Source organism: Thalassophryne amazonica, unplaced genomic scaffold, assembly GCF_902500255.1.
Source record: "Thalassophryne amazonica unplaced genomic scaffold, fThaAma1.1, whole genome shotgun sequence".
Taxonomy (NCBI): Eukaryota; Metazoa; Chordata; class Actinopteri; order Batrachoidiformes; family Batrachoididae; genus Thalassophryne; species Thalassophryne amazonica.
Genome location: NW_022986396.1, coordinates 7148 through 30141, shown reverse-complemented (window position 1 = coordinate 30141; position 22994 = coordinate 7148).

Below are 22994 nucleotides of genomic sequence, written 5' to 3'. Positions count from 1 at the left end.
AAGAAACACTATAAGAAATCGGGAAAAAAAATTGTGGCAGTCAGTAACGGTTACTTTTTTAGACCAAGCAGAGGGAAAAAAATACGGACTCACTCAATTCTGAGGAATAAATTATGGAATCACCCTGTAAATTTTCATCCCAAAAACTAACACCTGCATCAAATTAGATCTGCTCGTTAGTCTGCATCTCAAAAGGAGTGATCACACCTTGGAGAGCTGTTGCACCAAGTGGACTGACATGAATCATGGCTCCAACACGAGCGATGTCAATTGAAACAAAGGAGAGGATTATCAAACTCTTAAAAGAGGGTAAATCATCATGCAATGTTGCAAAAGATGTTGGTTGTTCACAGTCAGCTGTGTCTAAACTCTGGACCAAATACAAACAACATGGGAAGGTTGTTAAAGGCAAACATACTGGTAGACCAAGGAAGACATCAAAGTGTCAAGACAGAAAACTTAAAGCAATATGTCTCAAAAATCGAAAATGCACAACAAAACAAATGAGGAACAAATGGGAGGAAACTGGAGTCAACATCTGTGACCGAACTGTAAGAAACTGCCTAAAGGAAATGGGATTTACATACAGAAAAGCTAAACGAAAGCCATCATTAACACCTAAACAGAAAAAACAAGGTTACAATGGGCTAAGGAAAAGCAATCGTGGACTGTGGATGACTGGATGAAAGTCATATTCAGCGATGAATCTCGAATCTGCATTGGGCAAGGTGATGATGCTGGAACTTTTGTTTGGTGCTGTTCCAATGAGATTTATAAAGATGACTGCCTGAAGAGAACATGTAAATTTCCACAGTTGATGATGATATGGGGCTGCATGTCAGGTAAAGGCACTGGGGAGATGGCTGTCATTACATCATCAATAAATGCACAAGTTTACGTTGATATTTTGGACACTTTTCTTATCCCATCAATTGAAAGGATGTTTGGGGATGATGAAATCATTTTTCAAGATGATAATGCATCTTGCCGTAGAGCAAAAACTGTGAAAACATTCCTTGCAAAAAGACACATAGGGTCAATGTCATGGCCTGCAAATAGTCTGGATCTTTATCCAATTGAAAATCTTTGGTGGAAGTTGAAGAAAATGGTCCATGACAAGGCTCCAACCTGCAAAGCTGATCTGGCAACAGCAATCAGAGAAAGTTGGAGCCAGATTGATGAAGAGTACTGTTTGTCACTCATTAAGTCCATGCCTCAGAGACTGCAAGCTGTTATAAAAGCCAGAGGTAGTGCAACAAAATACTAGTGATGTGTTGAAGCGTTCTTTTGTTTTTCATGATTCCATAATTTTTTCCTCAGAATTGAGTGATTCCATATTTTTTTCCCTCTGCTTGGTATAAAAAAGTAACTGTTACTGACTGCCACAATTTTTTTTCCTGATTTCTTATAGTGTTTCTTAAAGCTAGAAAGTTGCCATTTGAAATGACTTTAGTTTTGTGTCATGTCTGTGATCTGCTTTTTTTCTACAAAATTAAACAACTGAATGAACATCCTCCAAGGCCGGTGATTCCATAATTTTTGCCAGGGATTGTAATACTGCCTAAGGGAAGCATGTATAAAGTGAATAAAATTGGTCCTAGCACAGAACCTTGTGGAACTCCATAATTAACCTTAGTCTGTGAAGAAGACTCCCCATTTACATGAACAAATTGTAATTTATTAGATAAATATGATTCAAACCACCGCAGCGTAGTGCCTTTAATACCTATGGCATGCTCTAATCTCTGTAATAAAATTTTATGGTCAACAGTATCAAAAGCAGCACTGAGGTCTAACAGGATGAGCACAGAGATGAGTCCACTGTCTGAGGCCATAAGAAGATCATTTGTAACCTTCACTAATGCTGTTTCTGTACTATGATGAATTCTAAAACCTGACTGAAATTCTTCAAATAGACCATTCTTCTGCAGATTATCAGTTAGCTGTTTTACAACTACCCTTTCAAGAATTTTTGAGAGAAAAGGAAGGTTGGAGATTGGCCTATAATTAGCTAAGATAGCTGGGTCGAGTGATGGCTTTTTAAGTAATGGTTTAATTACTGCCACCTTAAAAGCCTGTGGTACATAGCCAACTAATAAAGATAGATTGATCATATTTAAGATCGAAGCATTAATTAATGGTAGGGCTTCCTTGAGCAGCGTGGCTGGATTAGCAGCCTAATCACAGAAGCTTCCTCAGCTAAATTTGTTGCTCTGGTAGTCTGACTTATGCCTTGACTCTTGTAGAGAAGAATAACAGAAGCCAGCAAAGCTGGAGTTTTAAACCTAACCAGACCCCTCCTACCGAGAGGCAGACTGCTTTTGGCAGTGACTAACAATTGCTCTAATTAGCACCGATTGTGCCCTAGTTAACACTCTCCTAATGACAGAGCAGCTGTCCCTCCTAACGATGGGACTGACGCCTCTCCTGATGACTCCTGACAATGTGAATGACTCATTACCATGAACAAAACACTGAAACTGCTTTGACCTGAGTACCCCATTGTAAACAGTTGACAAAGCGTGTCTCAGACCCCCTCCCCGGTTAAGGCTGGGTTTCAACTGTTTCACATACAATGCTTCCTTCACTGCCCTCTCAAACCATTTCTTTTCTCTGGCTAAGATTTTAACTTCCTTGTCCTCAAATGTGTGGTTAGTGTCTTTAAAGCCCCTTTCACATTGGTGTATTCGTAGAGCTGCTCATTGTGGTGTATCGTCTATGCTGAGATGAGCAGCTCTCCGCCAACTTTTAGCTGCTTTATGTTGAGTTTTTGTCTCCCCGTGGAAGAAATTAAATGTTTCATTTTCTTCAGCATAGAGTGCTGGACACAGTTTTAAGCAGGTCTGCGCAGCACAGCGTTACTGCATGCAAGTCTGTGCACCACGGCGCTCCTGCACACGACCAAAAACTGAGTGCTGGACCCAGAGTGATTCAGCTGAGAACATGATCACACAGCCTGTGCGTGCTCAGAACAGGGAATCGAACCTCAACTCAGAAATCCAGCAACACAACAGAAACAGCATCTCTCTCTCTCTCTCTCTCTCTCCTCGCTCTCTCTCTCTCTCTCTGTGTCGTTCAGAGCAGCATTTACCACAGTCAGACTCAGCAGCATCTGTACACAATGAAAGTGATCTGACAAGACACAAATAAATAATAATGACAATGATATTAAATGACTCTCTTTTTGAGCCGCACCTCACCTGCAGTAGAGAACAGAGAACACTTCCACAGAGGGCGGCATGGTACACGTGGCTGTGTGCACACATTAAAAAGTGAATACACGCAGCTGCAAGTATGAAACACAACGCTGCAATACACATCTCTACGAATACGCCAATGTGAAAGGGGCTTAAGGTGGGGGTGACCTGCAGACTGAGGTCCACCGGCGCATCTTCCACACCCCCAGCTCCGTCACAGTGAGCATCTTCTCTCCCTCGGCCGGGAGCACCACCTCCTATCCGCAGTCTGACTTGAAGCGAGCAAAAAAGTGGTTGAGCTCCTCAGCAAGTGAAGCGTTGGCGCACATGGCGGGTGAGCGTGGCGCTTTATAGTCAGTGATGGTGAGTAGTCCTTGCCACAGTGCTCTGGGATTGTTAGTATCCATTTGCTGCTCCAGCCTCGCACCATAACAGCATTTGGCTTCCTTGACAGTGTTCCTGACAGCATAAGTAGCTGCCTTATATGCCATCATGTCCCTGATGACGAGTCCTGAGTTGTAGGCACCAGTGTGGGCTTTCAGAGCGTCACGGACAGTTTTATCCGCCCACGGCTTCTGATTCGGGAAGATTCTAATGGTGGATCTCGGTATGATGTCCACTACCAAATATATATTTATATAACTTAGTTAATAAAATTTAAATTTAAAAAAGTAATCTAATAATCAGACCTAACAGAAAATAGCACAGCACTGTTTCGTGCTTCTTCACATTTTAAGAAATATATTTCTTCACAGGTATAAAATTTAAATTTAAAAAAGTAATCTAGTAATCAGACCTAACAGAAAATAGCACAGCGCTGTTTCGTGCTTCTTCACATTTGAAGAAATATATTTCTTCACAGGTATAAAATTTTAATTTAAAAAAGTAATCTAGTAATTAGACCTAACAGAAAATAGCACAGCGCTGTTTCGTGCTTCTTCACATTTTAAGAAATATATTTCTTCACATGTATAAAATTTTAATTTAAAAAGTAATCTAGTAATTAGACCTAACAGAAAATAGCACAGCGCTGTTTCGTGCTTCTTCACATTTTAAGAAATATATTTCTTCACATGTATAAAATTTTAATTTAAAAAGTAATCTAGTAATTAGACCTAACAGAAAATAGCACAGCGCTATTTCGTGCTTCTTCACATTTTAAGAAATATATTCACATGTCCCACATCACAAACATTTCAACATTTGCTGTCCAGGTGACCTTGTAAACCCAGATACACATCAGGACTTCCAGAGATGGAGCTGAACACCAAAACGGAGGGTTGGGGAAATACTTTTTGAGCCTACTGGTAAGGACCAGGAGTACCAATTTTGTTACTGGTCCTCCTGGTCCAAGGCAGTAACCCCAGGCATTTGAAAGCTCAGAGCCTCCAACGGCGAGCCTCAGCATAGCATTAATCCTCACATCACATGCATGTATTCAATCAATTTGTAAATCTATGACATAATAGAATGTTTTCATTTTGTGTTGAATGTATGTAATGTAATACACATTTGCTTCCATGATCCTCTGCATTCATGTGAACATGGTGTGCGCCTGAAACTTCGCTCTGTAATTCTGGCCTTGTGCTCTTCTTATGCAGCCCATATAGCTGTGTAAGCTCTATAATAGCTCTGATTTTTTTAGGCAACAATTATATCTATTGCTTCTCAGCCTAGTATGATCAAGATTTTATGGTTGTTGAGGTAAATCATGACACCACACAATTCTCCTTTGTTGACTGAGCTTCATTCATGAAGTCAGTGGTTTGACTGAGTGGCACAGCATGGGCCATTGTACTCTCTGAACAACGGCTCAGTTATTTAAGGTGCAAGATTAAAAATAACAGTTGGTCTTGTCAAGCACTTAATCACTAGACTGACAAGATTTTTAACTAGACATATGTCTAGCAGGGGAAAATATCAACTAGACATAGGTCAAAAGTCTATGTCTACTAGTCGATGTCCCCGGACAAGTGGAATTTTCTAACCCTGAAAACATCAAGTCCAGAAGAAAGAAGAGGATATATCTACTCTCCAAAATGTGAGGAAAGTGTCTCCGCAAACTCCATCAAGAGATTGAAGCTGTGGAGGAGACCTTCTGCTGGCTGAATGTCCCATTTAACATTTGCAGTTTGGTATGCTTACGTCTTTTGGGTCAAGGATGAACACCACCAAAGTGGAACACTGATAGGACTAATAGCTTTGGAGAAGCTATGGATATTAGCTAACGTTGCTAACTACATTCTGGACTCACACGCCATTCCAGCAGGCGGCGGTAACTCATCTATATATTAAAAGTGTGAGTGCATACCTCATTTTTTGTAAGTTCAATTTAAGGACATAATATAATTGTAAAGATGTTAAAAATACATGGATGACACAAGAAAGTGAAAATACTTATTTCCATTGTGGTCCATTTAAAAATCAAGTGACAAAACAGAAGTAATAATAAAATAATAATAATAAAACTAGTGTGTATATTAGAGCCCGACCAATACATCGGCCAGCCGATATTATCGGCCGATATAAGCCCTTTTCAAAGTACTCACCGTCGGCCGAAATTTTGCCGATAAATTCTCAAACAGAACAGTTACTGAAATAATGTGTCGGCAATGTAAAATGTCCTTGCACCATTTGTCCAGTAGATGGAGCTCTGACTCCATTCAACTGAGAGCTGCTTACAGCCCTGCTTAAATGTGTTCGTCACCGCCCCCATAGTTCGCCGTCTCAGAGGCGATTGCTCTAAGACTGCAAGGGAAGCTCAGCTTCCCCTAAAATGTCAAAAAATAACTGATCAAATATATACTGTTGTGTGTACATGTCATTGACTAAATATGCACTCAACTTTTGTTCAGAATCAGCTTCTTATCACTGGTAACGACGCGGCTTTCCTCTCATTCATTCTCGCAGCTTCACAGTGCTTTAAGAGTGCTTTAATAGCGAAACAAAGCATGCAGCAAAACGAGACGAGTCATTGGATAAATGCTGGGCTTTGTCCCGCCCATCGGACGCTCAGCGTCTATGGGGCAGTGGGCTGGCCTCGGCTGGCCCAGACACTCAGCTTCTGCATGATGATTGGATGATCTGTCTTAGGCTGAATTCCTTTTTGATTGACAGCAAAATGAGCGAATCAGTGATCTTTTGGTGTAAACATCCGTGGGAGCATTTTCATTCTTTTCTGAGTTGAACCGGAGACTTTCCTAATCCTCTTAGCGGCATTTTCTTTGTTAAAAACGCCTAGCGACAAATCGAGCTTCTATTTCTGGTGGGGTTTTTTTGTAGCTGCTTGTGTTTGGAGACTGACTTCTATCACTCTTTCTGACTTCTATCGCAGTGTTTGTCCCTACCGAGCAGCCCCTCCACTGTCACAAACCACTCACAAGCGCACACACTTCACATTAGCCTCGCGCCAGCTAGCGAGCTATCGTAACAGGCGTTACGGCCCGTTACCATATCATTTTGGAGCGTTACGCTTATTTTGGACCGTGTAATCGACCGTTTCTGCAGCACGACTCCAGTTTGAAGCGTGAATCACTGAAGCAATGCTTCGATTCAATGGCTCGTGGCTCTTTGATTTGCTGCTCTTCAGAAGCGGCAAGTCCACTTCTTAACCGCTCTCAAAGCCATTAAAATATCATGAGTCATTTTTGTGTGTATTAAAGTCATTTACTGGGACTGTTGTCTTGTTGCAGTCAACAAACGAGAATCATCCTCCGTTCCTTTGTCACAGATTCAAATGATGCGCGGCTCTTTGCTGCGAGTCTGCTCGGAATTAATAAGCTTAAGCTTTAAATTTTCAAAAGCTGCCCCCCTTCCGTTCCGTTTTGTTAACATAATGTTAACACACACACACAATAATAACAACAACAACAATATATGGGCACCTTAAAAGCTCAAATGTTTCAGCACAGGAGGACAATCCAGGGCTCAACAATGCCCAGCTCTCCACAATTTCTCTTATACTCACTTGACTGGTAAGCACTGAAAGCCGAGATAGGCATGTCCCAACTTGTCCTTTGACATGCCGAAACGGAGGTGTTCTTTGTCTTGCTTGCCGTCGTGACACGCGAAGCATCCGCGCGGCTTTCCATGACAAAATCTCTTGTTAAAAGTGAAATCTGCCGGAAAATGGCTGATGTCCAGCTCTTAAGATAACCAGAGAAATTGCACAGGACGGTCCCGGATCCACAGAGCCATCCATTTAGAAATGATCTGGTGGTTTCTGCCTGTCGTCGCAGCTCGGAGCGCGGCGCGCCGTGCGCCATTGTGGGCCATCCTTAAAGCGATAGTAACACTCCTTAATCTCTGCCAAGCCCTTAACATTTTCACCGAAAGCCATCAAAATTTTTCAAATGGTTTCCAGCTGCCTGTCTCCAACAGTTTCTGAAAAAATTCTGATGGAAAAAAAGCCCAAATCATTCCGCCATTTCCTCGCAATGAAACGACGACGAGAGGGGTGGAGCAGTGCTCACTCAAAGCCTGCCCACAGGCGAATGACGCAACCGACAGGCGTGGAAAAACTCACGCATGAGCACGAAGGTTCCAGCTTGGCTGATGTAATCACACGTGATTCAAATCCATATAGTTTTTGAAAAAAATAAAAAGGTACGATACTTTCTGGACAGACCTCGTATAACTCCAATCCAGACAAGGCATACGTTTTAGTTTTGATATGGACCTACATCTGTATGTTACATTTCTGACTGTGAGTTAGCCAACTCTGAGGGTTGCTTAAGAAATGCCCTCTAAATTTTATGTGAGTCACTTTATTTTTCTTACACTTGAGAATGCCCTCTGATAAATTCTATTTTTTTTACTTCATGGTCCATAGACTATTTTATGTTTTTTTTCTGGATTGGTTTATGTTATGTAGGCTGTTTTATTTGCAGGATTTCAAGGTGGAATATCATGAACTCTCGCACGCAAAACCATGGGCCAGTGCTCCTACACTGTGGGCCACTAACTTCTAAATTCTACTGGCCCTGTGGCCAGTGGGGCAAATTGGTTTATGTCAAGTCCTGCAATCTCTCTCTCTCTTTCATTCACACACACAATAACAATAACAGTGTGTGATAGCTAAAATGTTTCAGCACAGCATGATCACACGCACACACTATTTAGAGAGGAGCTACAGTGGAAGATAATGTGATGTCTGTCATAATTGACAGGTCACAGCCTCACTCAGTCGTACAGAAATCAGAGTGGAAGTGAAGCTTTTAGTGTTCGGAGCTCTTTAACGAGCAGAGACGTTAGCTGTGTTAGTTTTGCCTCCTCTCTCCGGGTTGAGGCTGAAAGTACAAACTATGTTCTGCTCACATTACAGACAATATGTGGTTGTGTTTGGCAGTGTGGTGCTGTAATTTGTCACAAAAGGCCTTTTCTCTTTTACCACTGCACAATTTACGAAACATGCTATGCTAATATTAGCAGCAGAAACACACAGGCCTAAACGTCCCATTTATTCCCATCGGCACAATCTACTATCTCAGAGACAAACTAAACCTTTAAGTGAAAAACACTAAGACCATGTGCCTCTGCACTCACCTGTTTACGGAGACAATCTGCAGATAACTTACCAGCTAGGTGGAGGTGATGCTGTCTGGAACCGGTACATCGAATCCTGTGTCGTATGTTGGGCCGTTTCCGCCGAAGCTTTGTATCGAAGCTTGTATCAAAGCTTGCATGACATCGGAAGCTACGTTTCGAACCTATTGTGGTACGTGCCACACACATATTGTGGTGTATTCAAATATATTACACACGCATACATGCATTGTTAAGACCCTTTCACACCGGAGGGTGCTCCCGGTTGCTCCCAGTTGCGCCGTGCGTCATTATGACGACGCCACGTGGAAGGAACTCAGTGCCAAGACGATGCAGCTCGGTGCCACAACAGCACGAGGGCTGATGATTCCTGCTGTGTTTCGTTGTTCCCGCAGTATAAATCACACAGGATTGTTGTTATACCGTGTACTTAATGCAGTAAAAACTACATGCTGAGGAAAAAAAAAAAAAAAAAAAAGCCGAATGACTGCCAGAAATATCCAGTGAAAAGTCCGGACATCTCTAGTCCACTCATGGACGTTCGTTCACGCGCGCACATGTGAACAATTAAAAGAAAAAAAAGTGTGGCTCCAGGCATTAGTTCCTTGTTCTCTGCTCAAACTCTCACATCACAGTTAAAAAAGGTACAAAAAAGGACATAAGTCCTGAGAGAGGACATGTTAACATCAAATAGAAATCCAGACATCTCCACATTCGCTTGAAGGTTCGTTCGCGCGCGCGCGTATCTCGCGGTCAAAGGAGGAAAGAAGAAAAAAAATTGTCTGCAGGCAGTTAGTTCCTTTCTCTCCTCAAACTCTCTTATCACAGTTAAAAAAGGACATAAGTCCAGGACATGTCAACATCAAATTGAACTCCAGACATCTCCACATTTGCTTTAAAGGACGGTGCGTGAACGCACGCTTGCGCGCGCATCTCGCGGTCAAAGAAGGAAAGAACAGACAGCAAAAACAGCTCACTACTTCCAAGGGCAGCGACGTGTGTACTGTGTTCAGAAAACAGACTGGATGAGAGGCAGAAAATGAGGAGATTTAAAGTTTACAGTGAGGGGGAGCAACTGGCAGCACCTGGCAGCCAAACTCGGAGAGACAGCAGGTGTATTTTGCGGCAGCAGCATCTTGTCTCAGCACTTCCTGTGGCATCTGCGTGTGTTCCGGCAGCTGCCGCCCTTTTACGTTGGCAGCTGCCGCCCTTTTGCGTTGGCAGCTGCCGCCCTTTTGCGTTGGCAGCTGCCGCCCTTTTGCGCTGGCAGCTGCCGCCCTTTTGCGCTGGCAGCTGCCGCCCTTTTACGTTGGCAGCTGCCGCCCTTTTACGTTGGCAGCTGCCGCCCTTTTGCGCTGGCAGCTGCCGCCCTTTTACGTTGGCAGCTGCCGCTCTTTTGCGTTGGCAGCTGCCGCCCTTTTACGTTGGCAGCTGCCGCCCTTTTACGTTGGCAGCTGCCGCCCTTTTGCGCTGGCAGCTGCCGCCCTTTTACGTTGGCAGCTGCCGCTCTTTTGCGTTGGCAGCTGCCGCCCTTTTACGTTGGCAGCTGCCGCCCTTTTGCGCTGGCAGCTGCCGCCCTTTTACGTTGGCAGCTGCCGCTCTTTTGCGCTGGCAGCTGCCGCCCTTTTACGTTGGCAGCTGCCGCCCTTTTACGTTGGCAGCTGCCGCCCTTTTGCGCTGGCAGCTGCCGCCCTTTTGCGTTGGCAGCTGCCGCTCTTTTGCGTTGGCAGCTGCCGCCCTTTTGCGCTGGCAGCTGCCGCCCTTTTGCGCTGGCAGCTGCCGCCCTTTTGCGCTGGCAGCTGCCGCCCTTTTGCGCTGGCAGCTGCCGCACTTTTGCGTTGGCAGCTGCCGCACTTTTGCGCTGGCAGCTGCCGCCCTTTTGCGCTGGCAGCTGCCGCCCTTTTGCGTTGGCAGCTGCCGCCCTTTTGCGCTGGCAGCTGCCGCCCTTTTGCGCTGGCAGCTGCCGCCCTTTTGCGTTGGCAGCTGCCGCCCTTTTGCGTTGGCAGCTGCCGCCCTTTTGCGCTGGCAGCTGCCGCCCTTTTGCGCTGGCAGCTGCCGCCCTTTTGCGCTGGCAGCTGCCGCCCTTTTGCGTTGGCAGCTGCCGCACTTTTTCGTTGGCATCTTTATGTGCCGGCGCACAGTTGATCTATTTATTTCAGACATGTAAAAGCATAAGCAGACCAGAGATGAAAAATATAAATACAAGTATCAAAAAAAGCTGGCATCCATATACTGTCACGGCAGCTGCTGCTGTTTTTATATTTCTCGCAGCACTTCCGGTGGCATCTTAATGTGCCGGGGCACATGCTGGCGTTTTCTGTTTTATTTATTCATTTAATTATTTATGTCAGACTTGTACATGTAAATACTTTAACAGATCATAGCTGAAAAAAATAAAAGGAGGATAAGTAAAAATCAGATCTAACCATCGATACAACACAAAAAAAAAAGTCTGTGTGACATGGAAATCCTGTAAATATAACAAAAAAACAGAAAGAAAAACAGTTGAATTGACAGCAATAGTTGCACAGATTTTATCTTCAAAACAGGCAATTAACAGCTTATCTGTTCCATATATTGTAATTGTTAACATGCAAAAGCAAACATTTATGTTCCATTGTAATAATTATTATTTAATAAGTTGTAGATGGATGGATCGCGCGGCAGCTGCCGGAACACACGCAGATGCCACAGGAAGTGCTGAGACAAGATGCCACTGCCGCAAAATGCACCTGCCCTTGCCGCAAACTCGCAGCACAACGAGACGTCATCAGGCGCAAGCCCACACAGTAATTAACCGGCAATTAACTCACCGAGGGCAGGAGTTAGCGCCGCAGCTAGCACTCCCAGCGCAACATTTAGCATCCAGCCACCTGAGCCCTTTGATTTTTCCAAACCTCATGAATGGACAAAGTGGGTTCGTCGCTTCGAGAGATTTCGTCAGGCAAGTAATCTGTCTGCAAGCTCGGAGGAGAATCAAGTCAACACTCTAATATATTGTATGGGAGATGAAGCAGATGACGTCCTGAGAGGCCTAAAACTGCGCCAGGCAGACCAGCGGGACTACACCAAAGTGAGTGATGGCTTCCACAACTTTTTCAGAGTAAAGAAAAATGTAGTCTACGAGCACGCATGGTTCAATATGCGCAGACAAGAGCCAAACAAGACTGTTGATGCATTTGTTACAGCCCTGCATGCATTAGCAGAGCACTGCAACCATGGGACGCTCCATGATGAGCTAATAAGAGACAGAATAGTCGTGGGCTTGGCCGATACGAGGCTATCTGAGCGCATGTAGATGGAAAAGGACTTGGACTTGGAAAAAGCTGTGAATTTGGCCAGACAATCAGAAGAAATCAAAAAGCAGCAGTCAGCTTTGAGGAGTGAAACAAACGTGATGCAAATAAATGCAATCTCAGTGGACAGAGTGGTCAAAACGAAACAACAGTTTGACAAAACAAAGTCTAACAAGTTCAAACCCAAAAATGTAAAAAAAAGCACACCAACAACAGTACACCAAAAAACAAGTGCTATAAGTGTGGTGGTGCTTCACACCCACAACATGAATGCCCTGCCAATGTTGCAAAATGCCATTTCTGTGGGAAGAAAGGTCACTACCAGCAGGTCTGCAGGCAAAATAAGGCGGTGCAAAGTATTGAGGAGGAGGAAGAAGAGCAAGGGTTCTTCCTTGGATCAGTGTCCACCAACAGCCAGGCATGGACAGCCAACATACAGGTGGGACACACTGAAATGACTTTCAAGCTCAATACTGGAGCAGATGTGACAGCAATAGCCGATACAGACTTGAACAAAATATTTGGAAAAGAAAAACCGGTCCTCCGGCATCCAGAAAAGCCACTGTCAGGGCCAGGAAAGACACAACTGGATGTTGCAGGATTCACAAAGCTACAGCTCAACTACAGGGGAAAGCAGACAACAGAGAAGGTCTATGTTGTTAAAAATCTCAGTTCTCCACTGCTAGGCCCTCCTGCCATTACAGCTCTTGGCCTGCTAGTGAGAGTTGACAATGTAACAATGGACACTCTGAAAACAACTTACCCCAAACTTTGTGATGGTCTTGGAGAAGTGCAGCAGACTTATCACATAAAGCTCAAACCAAATGCTGTTCCATTCTCTCTCAAAACTCCACGGAGGATCCCTTTGCCTTTGATGGGAAACGTAAAGGAGGAAGTACAGAGAATGGAGGAGCTTGGTGTGATTACACGTGTTGAGGAACTAACAGACTGGTGCGCCGGCATGGTCGTTGTCCCAAAGAAGAATAGCCCCAGATTGCAGCTATGTGTGGACTTTACAGGACTGAATGAGTACGTGTGTAGAGAAAAATATGTGCTGCCATCAGTCGAACAGAGTCTCGGAATGCTTGCAGGAGCCAAAGTGTTTAGCAAATTAGACGCTAACATGGGCTTCTGGCAGATCCCTTTGTCAGAGGAATCAGCTAAACTGACCACCTTCATCACACCCTTTGGGTGGTTTCATTTTAATTGCCTACCCTTCGGGATCAACTCTGCGCCCGAACACTTTCAGCGCACTATGACAGAGGTCACTGAGGGACTGGAAGGGGTGGTGTGTCACATTGATGATGTCCTGGTGTGGGGACGCACTCAAGAGGAGCATGACACCCGTCTCCATGCCACACTGCAGAGACTTGAAAAAGCAGGAATAACAATGAACATTGAAAAGTGTGAACTTTCTCAAAACAAAGTGGTCTTCTTGGGGCACATCATTGCAGACACAGGTATCAGCCCAGACCCAAAGAAAACAGAGTCAATCACAGAAATGAAAGAGCCAACTAACGTGTCAGAGTTGCGGAGTTTTCTGGGTATGGTAAACCAGGTGGGCAAGTTCATCCCCCATTTGGCCGAAAAAGACAAAGCTCTGCGAGATCTTTTGTCCAAAAAGAATGCTTGGTACTGGGGAGTGGACCAAGAAAAAGCTTTCAGAGTGCTAAAAGATGCACTGACCTCACCCCCAGTGCTAGCAAAATACGATCCGAACAGAGACACCAAAGTATCGGCAGATGCTTCATCCTATGGTTTGGGAGGTGTTCTTCTGCAGCTGTGGGAGGACGGATGGCGACCAGTGGCTTATGCATCAAGGTCACTGTCTCCTACAGAACAGCGTTACGCACAAGTGGAAAAAGAGGCCTTAGCTTCTACATGGACATGTGAACGTTTTTGTGATTTCCTGATTGGCAAACACTTTTGTCTTGAAACTGACCACAAACCTCTTGTTTCATTACTGGGAGGACAAGCACTGGATCTCCTAGCACCCAGAATCCAGTGTTTCAGAATGAGACTCATGCATTACTGCTATGATGTACAGTACACTCCTGGGAAATCACTGTTGACAGCAGATACACTGTCACGCTCACCACTGAAAATGCAAATGACACAGTCAGACAAAGAATTCATGGAAAACACAGACATATATGTGGACAGTATAATTACAAACATGTCTATCAGTCCCACATATATGCAAACACTCAAGGAACAACTCAAAATGGACAGTGTATGTGCTCGTGTAATGGACATCTGCACACTAGGTTGTCCAGATCATGCAAAACAAGAGCCATTGCTGAAAAACTACTGGCCTGAGCGAGCCACACTCACTGTAAAAGATGGCTTGTTGTTAAAAGATACACGACTGGTCATTCCTTCAGCAACGCGCAATGATGTGCTTTCAAAACTAAACGAAGGACATCAAGGTATTGTAAAATGTACGGCTCGAGCTCGCCAAACAGTATGGTGGCCCGGCCTGAGTCAACAAATAACTGAGATGGTGCTAAAATGTAGAACATGCATCAAAGAGAGACTCATCCACAATGAGCCACTTATGCCAACCGAATGTCCTGATCGCCCGTGGCAAAGAGTGGGCACAGATTTGTTCGAGCTAGTTGGGAAAACTTATCTTCTTGCTGTGGACCATCTATCCAGGTTTGTTGAGATTGCCCTGCTAAACAAAACCAAATCCAATGATGTCATAACTCATCTGAACTCTTTCTTTGCTCGTCACAGAATTCCCGAGGTCCTCATGTCAGACAATGGACCACAGTTTTCCTGTCAGACTTTTGTAGACTTTGCCACATCATACGGCTTTAAACACATCACAAGCAGCCCCAGATTTCCCCAAAGCAATGGAGAGGCGGAATGTGCTGTACAAACTGTGAAAAACCTGAAAAAAGCCACAGATCCGTACCTAGCTCTTCTCGCCTATAGGGCCACACCTCTGCATAATGGATTCAGCCCTGCAGAACTCCTAGTGGGATGACGTCTGAGGACAACACTGCCAACCCTTCCATCGCAGTTGGATCCTACACTGCCGGACAGTGCGACGCTCGCTCAAAAGGAAAGGGAGAAGAGGATGGTGGACATTGCTAACTACAACAGGCGTCACCGTACAAGACCTTTGTGCAACTTGTCACCAGGAGACCAAGTGTGGGTGACTGACGCCAAAACTCCAGGCACTGTGATCCAAAGTCACTCAACACCAAGATCGTACACAGTAGATGTACCACAGGGGACAGTGAGACACAATCGCATGCATTTGATTCCTCTGTGTCCACCTGCTGTGCATGAGAAATTTGATTTGTCTTTGGATCAGAAACCTCAAATGCCTACTGAACATCCTGTTACAGCTGTGAACACTGATGTGGTAAAAACTAGATCTGGAAGAGTAATAGTCAAACCTAAAAAGCTAGACTTGTAACTCCAAAGATCTGCTAACGGAAATGTTCTGTGTAATAAATAAGAAAATGTTTGATTATTAGAAAGCACAAGGTTTAGTGCTGTGAAGAGAAAAAAAAACTGTTAAAAAATATGAGAGAGAAAAAAAATGCACATTTTGGTGCATACAGTATTTGCTTAAGGGGCTACTAAAGAAAGCTAATGTTAAAAAGAAACAAAGGAAAACAAAAATGTTCTTTTTTTGTTTTATTTAAAATCAAATCAATTTTATTTATATAGCGCCAAATCACAACAAACAGTTGCCCCAAGGCGCTTTATATTGTAAGGCAAGGCCATACAATAATTACAGAAAAACCCCAACGGTCAAAACGACCCCCTGTGAGCAAGCACTTGGCAACAGTGGGAAGGAAAAACTCCCTTTTAACAAGAAGAAACCTCCAGCAGAACCAGGCTCAGGGAGGCGCAGTCTTCTGCTGGGACTGGTTGGGGCTGAGGGAGAGAACCAGGAAAAAGACATGCTGTGGAGGGGAGCAGAGATCAATCACTAATGATTAAATGCAGAGTGGTGCATACAGAGCAAAAAGAGAAAGAAACACTCAGTGCATCATGGGAACCCCCCAGCAGTCTAAGTCTATAGCAGCATAACTAAGGGATGGTTCAGGGATCACCTGATCCAGCCCTAACTATAAGCTTTAGCAAAAAGGAAAGTTTTAAGCCTAATCTTAAAAGTAGAGAGGGTGTCTGTCTCCCTGATCTGAATTGGGAGCTGGTTCCACAGGAGAGGAGCCTGAAAGGAGAGGAGAGGTGGGGAGATGTGGTGTATTCAAATATATTACACATGCATACATGCATTGTTACGCATGACGTCATTACGTTGCTGGAGGGGTAGAGGTAGGAAGGAAAAAATAAATAAAAATGGTGCTTACTATCAGCACACAGTTTTCCCCGCTTCTTATTTTAGTATTTTAAGAATACGACATATATGTCGTTGACAACATCAGTGACACAGTGGCACAAGTAACGACGTTTTAGGAAACTTTGAACAATCTGAGATCGGCGTTGCAAACTCATCAGTAAGAAAAGTAGCTACTGGCTGTCCAAAAAGTCACTAGAAGTCGCTAAATTGCGTCATCATCTAATTAGCATATTATTTGCATAACATGATGTCGTATATGGAAGCCCGTTTGCGCAACTTGAAAAAAAAAAACTTTTTTCAAGTATTTCAAGTATTTTCAAATATTACTAGGACTGCTTTCTTCCACCTGCGAAATATAGTGAAGATTCGTCCCATCCTGTCTATGGCTGATGCTGAGACCCTGATCCATGCCTTCATCTCTTCTAGATTGGACTACTGCAATGTTCTATTTTCTGGTTTACCGCAGTCCAGCATTAGGGCTCTCCAATTGGATTAAAATGCTGCAGCCAGACTTTTGACACGAAGCAGAACGTTCGACCACATTACACCCATTTTGGCGTCTCTTCACTGGCTTCCTGTCCCAGTGAGATCAGATTTTAAGGTTCTGCTACTAACCTATAAAATTATTCATGGACTGGCACCTCCCTACTTAGCTGACCTAATTAAACCTTACGTACCGGCCCCGGCTTTACGTTCTCAGGGTGCAGGACTACTTTGTGTCCCTAAGGTGAATAAGAAGTCTGAGGGTCACCGAGCTTACTCTTATCGTGCCCCTGTTCTGTGGAATGATCTCCCTGCATCAATAAAACAATCAGATTCTGTGGAGACTTTCAAGTCCAGACTTAAGACGCACTTATTTTCCCTTTCATATGGCTAGCATACTGGTGCAGTTTTGTTTTACGCTTTTAACTCTTTTAATTCATGTTATTAGTAATTGAAGTGGGCCGCAGCCTCAACTTCACCTAAATTTTGGGTCTTTTAGTGAAGCTTAGGGCTAGGGCCTGCGATCACCTTAGTATTTCTTCTGTTTTTCTTGTTGTTTAATGCTGGCAAATTATACAGTATTTTTTGTCTTTCTGATGCCTGATTCTGTTTTTTCTCTCTAAGGTGCAGCTCCATCCAGAGATGGGAGTTGTGTTTGTGTTGGCGATCCTCCTGTCCTGTGCACCAACAGCAATTCTTGTATATTCGTCCGTGAATTGTTCTGTGAATTATTTCTGTAATTTATGTTGGTAGCATGGCCCAAGCAGAGGGTCACCCCTTTGAGTCTGGTCTGCTTGAGGTTTCTTCCTCAGAGGGAGTTTTTCCTTACCACTGTTGCTCTGGGGGAGGCAACTTTGTTGTGATTTGGCACTATATAAAGGAAATAAATTGAATTGAATTTTTTTTTGATTAATTGCAAGATAGTATCTCACAATTCTGACTTATTATCTCGCAATTCTGACTTATTATCTTGCAGTTATGAGATACTTTACGTTACGAAATGCATTGCCCCCTACATGGTCATTCCATTCGATCATTGAAAGCTATTTTCGGTGTGGTTTCACAAACAGTGAGATTTGGACGCTATTACATGAGGAGGATGACATTGAAATAAGCCTCCGAACTTTACAAAGCATTTCGTAATGTAAAGTATCTCAGAATTGCAAGATAGTGTCAAGGATTTTATATAGTTCATGCTTATATTATTATTTATTATTTTTCCGTAATTATTGTATGGCCTTGCCTTGCAATATAAAGCGCCTTGGGGCAACTGTTTGTTGTGATTTGGTGCTATATAAATAAAATTGATTTGATTTTATATAGTTCATGTTTATATTATCATTTATTTCCTTTTATGACTACGTGTACTTTTCCTCTTTGTGAGAAGCGGAGGTTTTAAAAAGAAAGACTTGTCTGCATTTTTCATGATTGAGCAAACTATTTTTCATTTTGCATAAGTGCCTCATCCTGCTTTGGACGAGCCACAGGTCTGCTGCAGGTAACTGATATGCTGCTGTCGGTAACTGACTGCTGCTGTCAGTAACTGACGTCTGTTGTCGATAACTGATGTCCTGCTGTAGGTAACTGACGTCTGCTGTAGGTAACTGACGTCTGCTGTAGGTAACTGACGTCTGCTGTGTTGTGTGGGACGCTGAAGAGGAGGTACTGCTGGCCCACCACCACCAGAGGGCGCCCTGCTTGGAGTGCGGGTTCCAAGCACGAAAGGGCGCCAGAACTAGAAGAAGTGACAGCTGTCATTCATCCCCTGCACCAGCTGTCACTCGTTCATCATCATCATCACCACCATAAAAGCCGGACTGCAACTCCACCTCCTCGCCGAGAAATCGACTACCATTCCTGAGGTAATCCTTCTCTGCAGTATTCGGATTAATCCACGTTTTGATCTCTGTTTGCAGCCGTTTATTCCTGTGGGACAGTTTTGTTGGAGCGGCGTGTTGTGGGAACTGCGACGTCTTCGCCTCCCACTCCCTCCAGATAAGTGACTGACAGGAGCTGCTTAAGTGTATGATTGGAGGTGGAGGTACTCCCTCCCATCAGTGTTGGACTGTGTATTACTGAGTGTGCGGACTCACACTCACACATCCTGTTTTTTGCTCTCTGCCAGCAGTACCAGGGTCGACAGTCGGGGACTGAGCCCACCTGGGGATTCGGGACTTGGCGGCTCCGGTGTTCTTCAGACCGTTGGTGGTGGAAGCCGTGTGGAGTACGGCTTCTCTCTCATCGGGGGGGGGGGGGGTCTCCTATCTTCGAGCCTGCCACACGTCACCTGGTGCTAATTGACTGTGCAGATTTTCTGTATCTTTTCGTTGTGTAGTGTCACAACATTAAATTGTTACCTTTTGGTTTATTCATTGTCCGTTCATTTGCGCCCCCTGTTGTGGGTCCGTGCTACGACACCTTCACAACATGCTGTAGGTAACTGATGTCCTGCTGTAGGTAACTGATGTCTGCTGTAGGTAACTGATGTCCTGCTGTAGGTAACTGATGCCCTGCTGTAGGTAACTGATCTGCTGTAGGTAACTGACGTCCTGCTGTAGGTAACTGATGTCCTGCTGTAGGTAACTGATGTCCTGCTGTAGGTAACTGATGTCCTGCTGTAGGTAACTGATGTCCTGCTGTAGGTAACTGATCTGCTGTAACTGACGTCTGCTGTAGGTAACTGACGTCTGCTGTAGGTAACTGATGTCCTGCTGTAGGTAACTGATGTCCTGCTGTAGGTAACTGACGTCTGCTGTAGGTAACTGACGTCCTGTTGTAGGTAACTGACGTCTGCTGTCGGTAACTGATGTCCTGCTGTAGGTAACTGCCGTCTGCTGTCTGTAACTGATGTCTGCTGTCTGTAACTGATGTCCTGCTGTAGGTAACTGTTGTCCTGCTGTCGGTAACTGATGTCCTGCTGTAGGTAACGGACGTCTGCTGTCGGTAACTGACGTCCTGCTGTCGGTAACTGACGTCTGCTGTCGGTAACTGACGTCCTGCTGTTGGTAACTGACGTCCTGCTGTAGGTAACTGACGTCTGCTGTAGGTAACTGATGTGCTGCTGTAGGTAACTGCCGTCTGCTGTCAGTAACTGATGTCCTGCTGTAGGTAACTGATCTGCTGTAGGTAACTGATGTCCTTCTGTCAGTAACTGATATCCTGCTGTAGGTAACTGATCTGCTGTAGGTAACTGACATCTACTGTAGGTAACTGATGTCCTGCTGTCAGTAACTGTTATCCTGCTGTAGGTAACTGATCTGCTGTAGGTAACTGACGTCTGCTGTAGGTAACTGATGTCCTGCTGTAGGTAACTGATGCCCTGCTGTAGGTAACTGACGTCCTGCTGTATGTAACTGATGTCCTGCTGTAGGTAACTGACGTCCTGCTGTCGGTAACTGATGTCCTGCTGTAGGTAACTGCCGTCTGCTGTCAGTAACTGATGTCCTGCTATAGGTAACTGATGTCCTGCTGTAGGTAACTGATGTCCTGCTGTAGGTAACTGATGCCCTGCTGTAGGTAACTGATGCCCTGCTGTAGGTAACTGACGTCCTGCTGTCAGTAACTGATATCCTGCTGTAGGTAACTGATCTGCTGTAGGTAACTGACGTCTGCTGTTGGTAACTGATGTCCTGCTGTAGGTAACTGATCTGCTGTAGGTAACTGACATCTGCTATCAGTAACTGATGTGCTGCTGTAGGTAACTGCCGTCTGCTGTCAGTAACTGATGTCCTGCTGTAGGTAACTGATCTGCTGTAGGTAACTGATGTCCTTCTGTCAGTAACTGATATCCTGCGGTAGGTAACTGATCTGCTGTAGGTAACTGACATCTACTGTAGGTAACTGATGTCCTGCTGTCAGTAACTGTTATCCTGCTGTAGGTAACTGATCTGCTGTAGGTAACTGACGTCCTGCTGTAGGTAACTGATCTGCTGTAGGTAACTGACGTCTGCTGTCGGTAACTGATGTCCTGCTGTAGGTAACTGACATCTGCTGTCAGTAACTGATGTCTGCTGTTGGTAACTGATGTCCTGGCGTTGATAATGGACATATGCTGTCAGTAACTGATGTCTGCTGTAGGTAACTGATGTCCTGGCGTTGATAATGGACATGTGCTGTCAGTAACTGATGTCTGCTGTAGGTAACTGCCGTCTGCTGTCAGTAATTGATGTCCTGACGTTGATAACTGATGTCTGCTGTCAGTAACTGATGTCCTGACGTTGATAACTGATGTCTGCTGTCAGTAACTGATGTCTGCTGTATGTAACTGATGTCCTGGTGTTGACAATGGACATGTGTTGTCAGTAACTGATGTCTGCTGTAGGTAACTGACGTCCTGGCGTTGATAATGGACATGTGTTGTCAGTAACTGATGTCTGCTGTCAGTAACTGAACTGCTGTAGGTAACTGAACTGCTGTAGGTAACTGATGTCCTGCTGTAGGTAACTATGTCCTGCTGTAGGTAACTGACATCTGCTGTCAGTAACTGATGTCCTGCTGTAGGAAACTGATCTGCTGTAGGTAACTGACGTCTGCTGTCAGTAACTAATGTCCTGCTGTAGGTAACTGATGTCTGCTGTCAGTAACTAATGTCCTGCTGTAGGTAACTGATGTCTGCTGTCAGTAACTGATGTCCTGCTGTAGGTAACTGACGTTTGCTGTCAGTAACTGATGTCTGCTGTTGGTAACTGATGTCCTGGCGTTGATAACAGACGTGCTGTCAGTACTGATGTCCTGCTGTAGGTAACTGATCTGCTGTAGGTAACTGATGTCCTGGCGTTGATAATGGACATGTGCTCTCAGTAACTGATGTCCTGCTGTAGGTAACTGCCGTCTGCTGTCAGTAACTGATGTCCTTCTGTCAGTAACTGATATCCTGCTGTAGGTAACTGATCTGCTGTAGGTAACTGACATCTACTGTAGGTAACTGATGTCCTGCTGTCAGTAACTGTTATCCTGCTGTAGGTAACTGATCTGCTGTAGGTAACTGACGTCTGCTGTAGGTAACTGATGTCCTGCTGTAGGTAACTGATCTGCTGTAGGTAACTGACGTCTGCTGTCGGTAACTGATGTCCTGCTGTAGGTAACTGACATCTGCTGTCAGTAACTGATGTCTGCTGTTGGTAACTGATGTCCTGGCGTTGATAATGGACATATGCTGTCAGTAACTGATGTCTGCTGTAGGTAACTGATGTCCTGGCGTTGATAATGGACATGTGCTGTCAGTAACTGATGTCTGCTGTAGGTAACTGCCGTCTGCTGTCAGTAACTGATGTCCTGACGTTGATAACTGATGTCTGCTGTCAGTAACTGATGTCCTGACGTTGATAACTGATGTCTGCTGTCAGTAACTGATGTCTGCTGTATGTAACTGATGTCCTGGCGTTGATAATGGACATGTGTTGTCAGTAACTGATGTCTGCTGTCAGTAACTGAACTGCTGTAGGTAACTGAACTGCTGTAGGTAACTGATGTCCTGCTGTAGGTAACTATGTCCTGCTGTAGGTAACTGACATCTGCTGTCAGTAACTGATGTCCTGCTGTAGGAAACTGATCTGCTGTAGGTAACTGACGTCTGCTGTCAGTAACTAATGTCCTGCTGTAGGTAACTGATGTCTGCTGTCAGTAACTGATGTCCTGCTGTAGGTAACTGACGTTTGCTGTCAGTAACTGATGTCTGCTGTTGGTAACTGATGTCCTGGCGTTGATAACAGACGTGCTGTCAGTACTGATGTCCTGCTGTAGGTAACTGATCTGCTGTAGGTAACTGATGTCCTGGCGTTGATAATGGACATGTGCTGTCAGTAACTGATGTCTGCCGTAGGTAACTGCCGTCTGCTGTCTGTAACTGATGTCTGCTGTCTGTAACTGATGTCCTGCTGTAGGTAACTGTTGTCCTGCTGTCGGTAACTGATGTCCTGCTGTAGGTAACTGACGTCTGCTGTCGGTAACTGACGTCCTGCTGTAGGTAACTGACGTCTGCTGTCGGTAACTGACGTCCTGCTGTTGGTAACTGACGTCCTGCTGTAGGTAACTGACGTCTGCTGTAGGTAACTGATGTGCTGCTGTAGGTAACTGCCGTCTGCTGTCAGTAACTGATGTCCTGCTGTAGGTAACTGATCTGCTGTAGGTAACTGATGTCCTTCTGTCAGT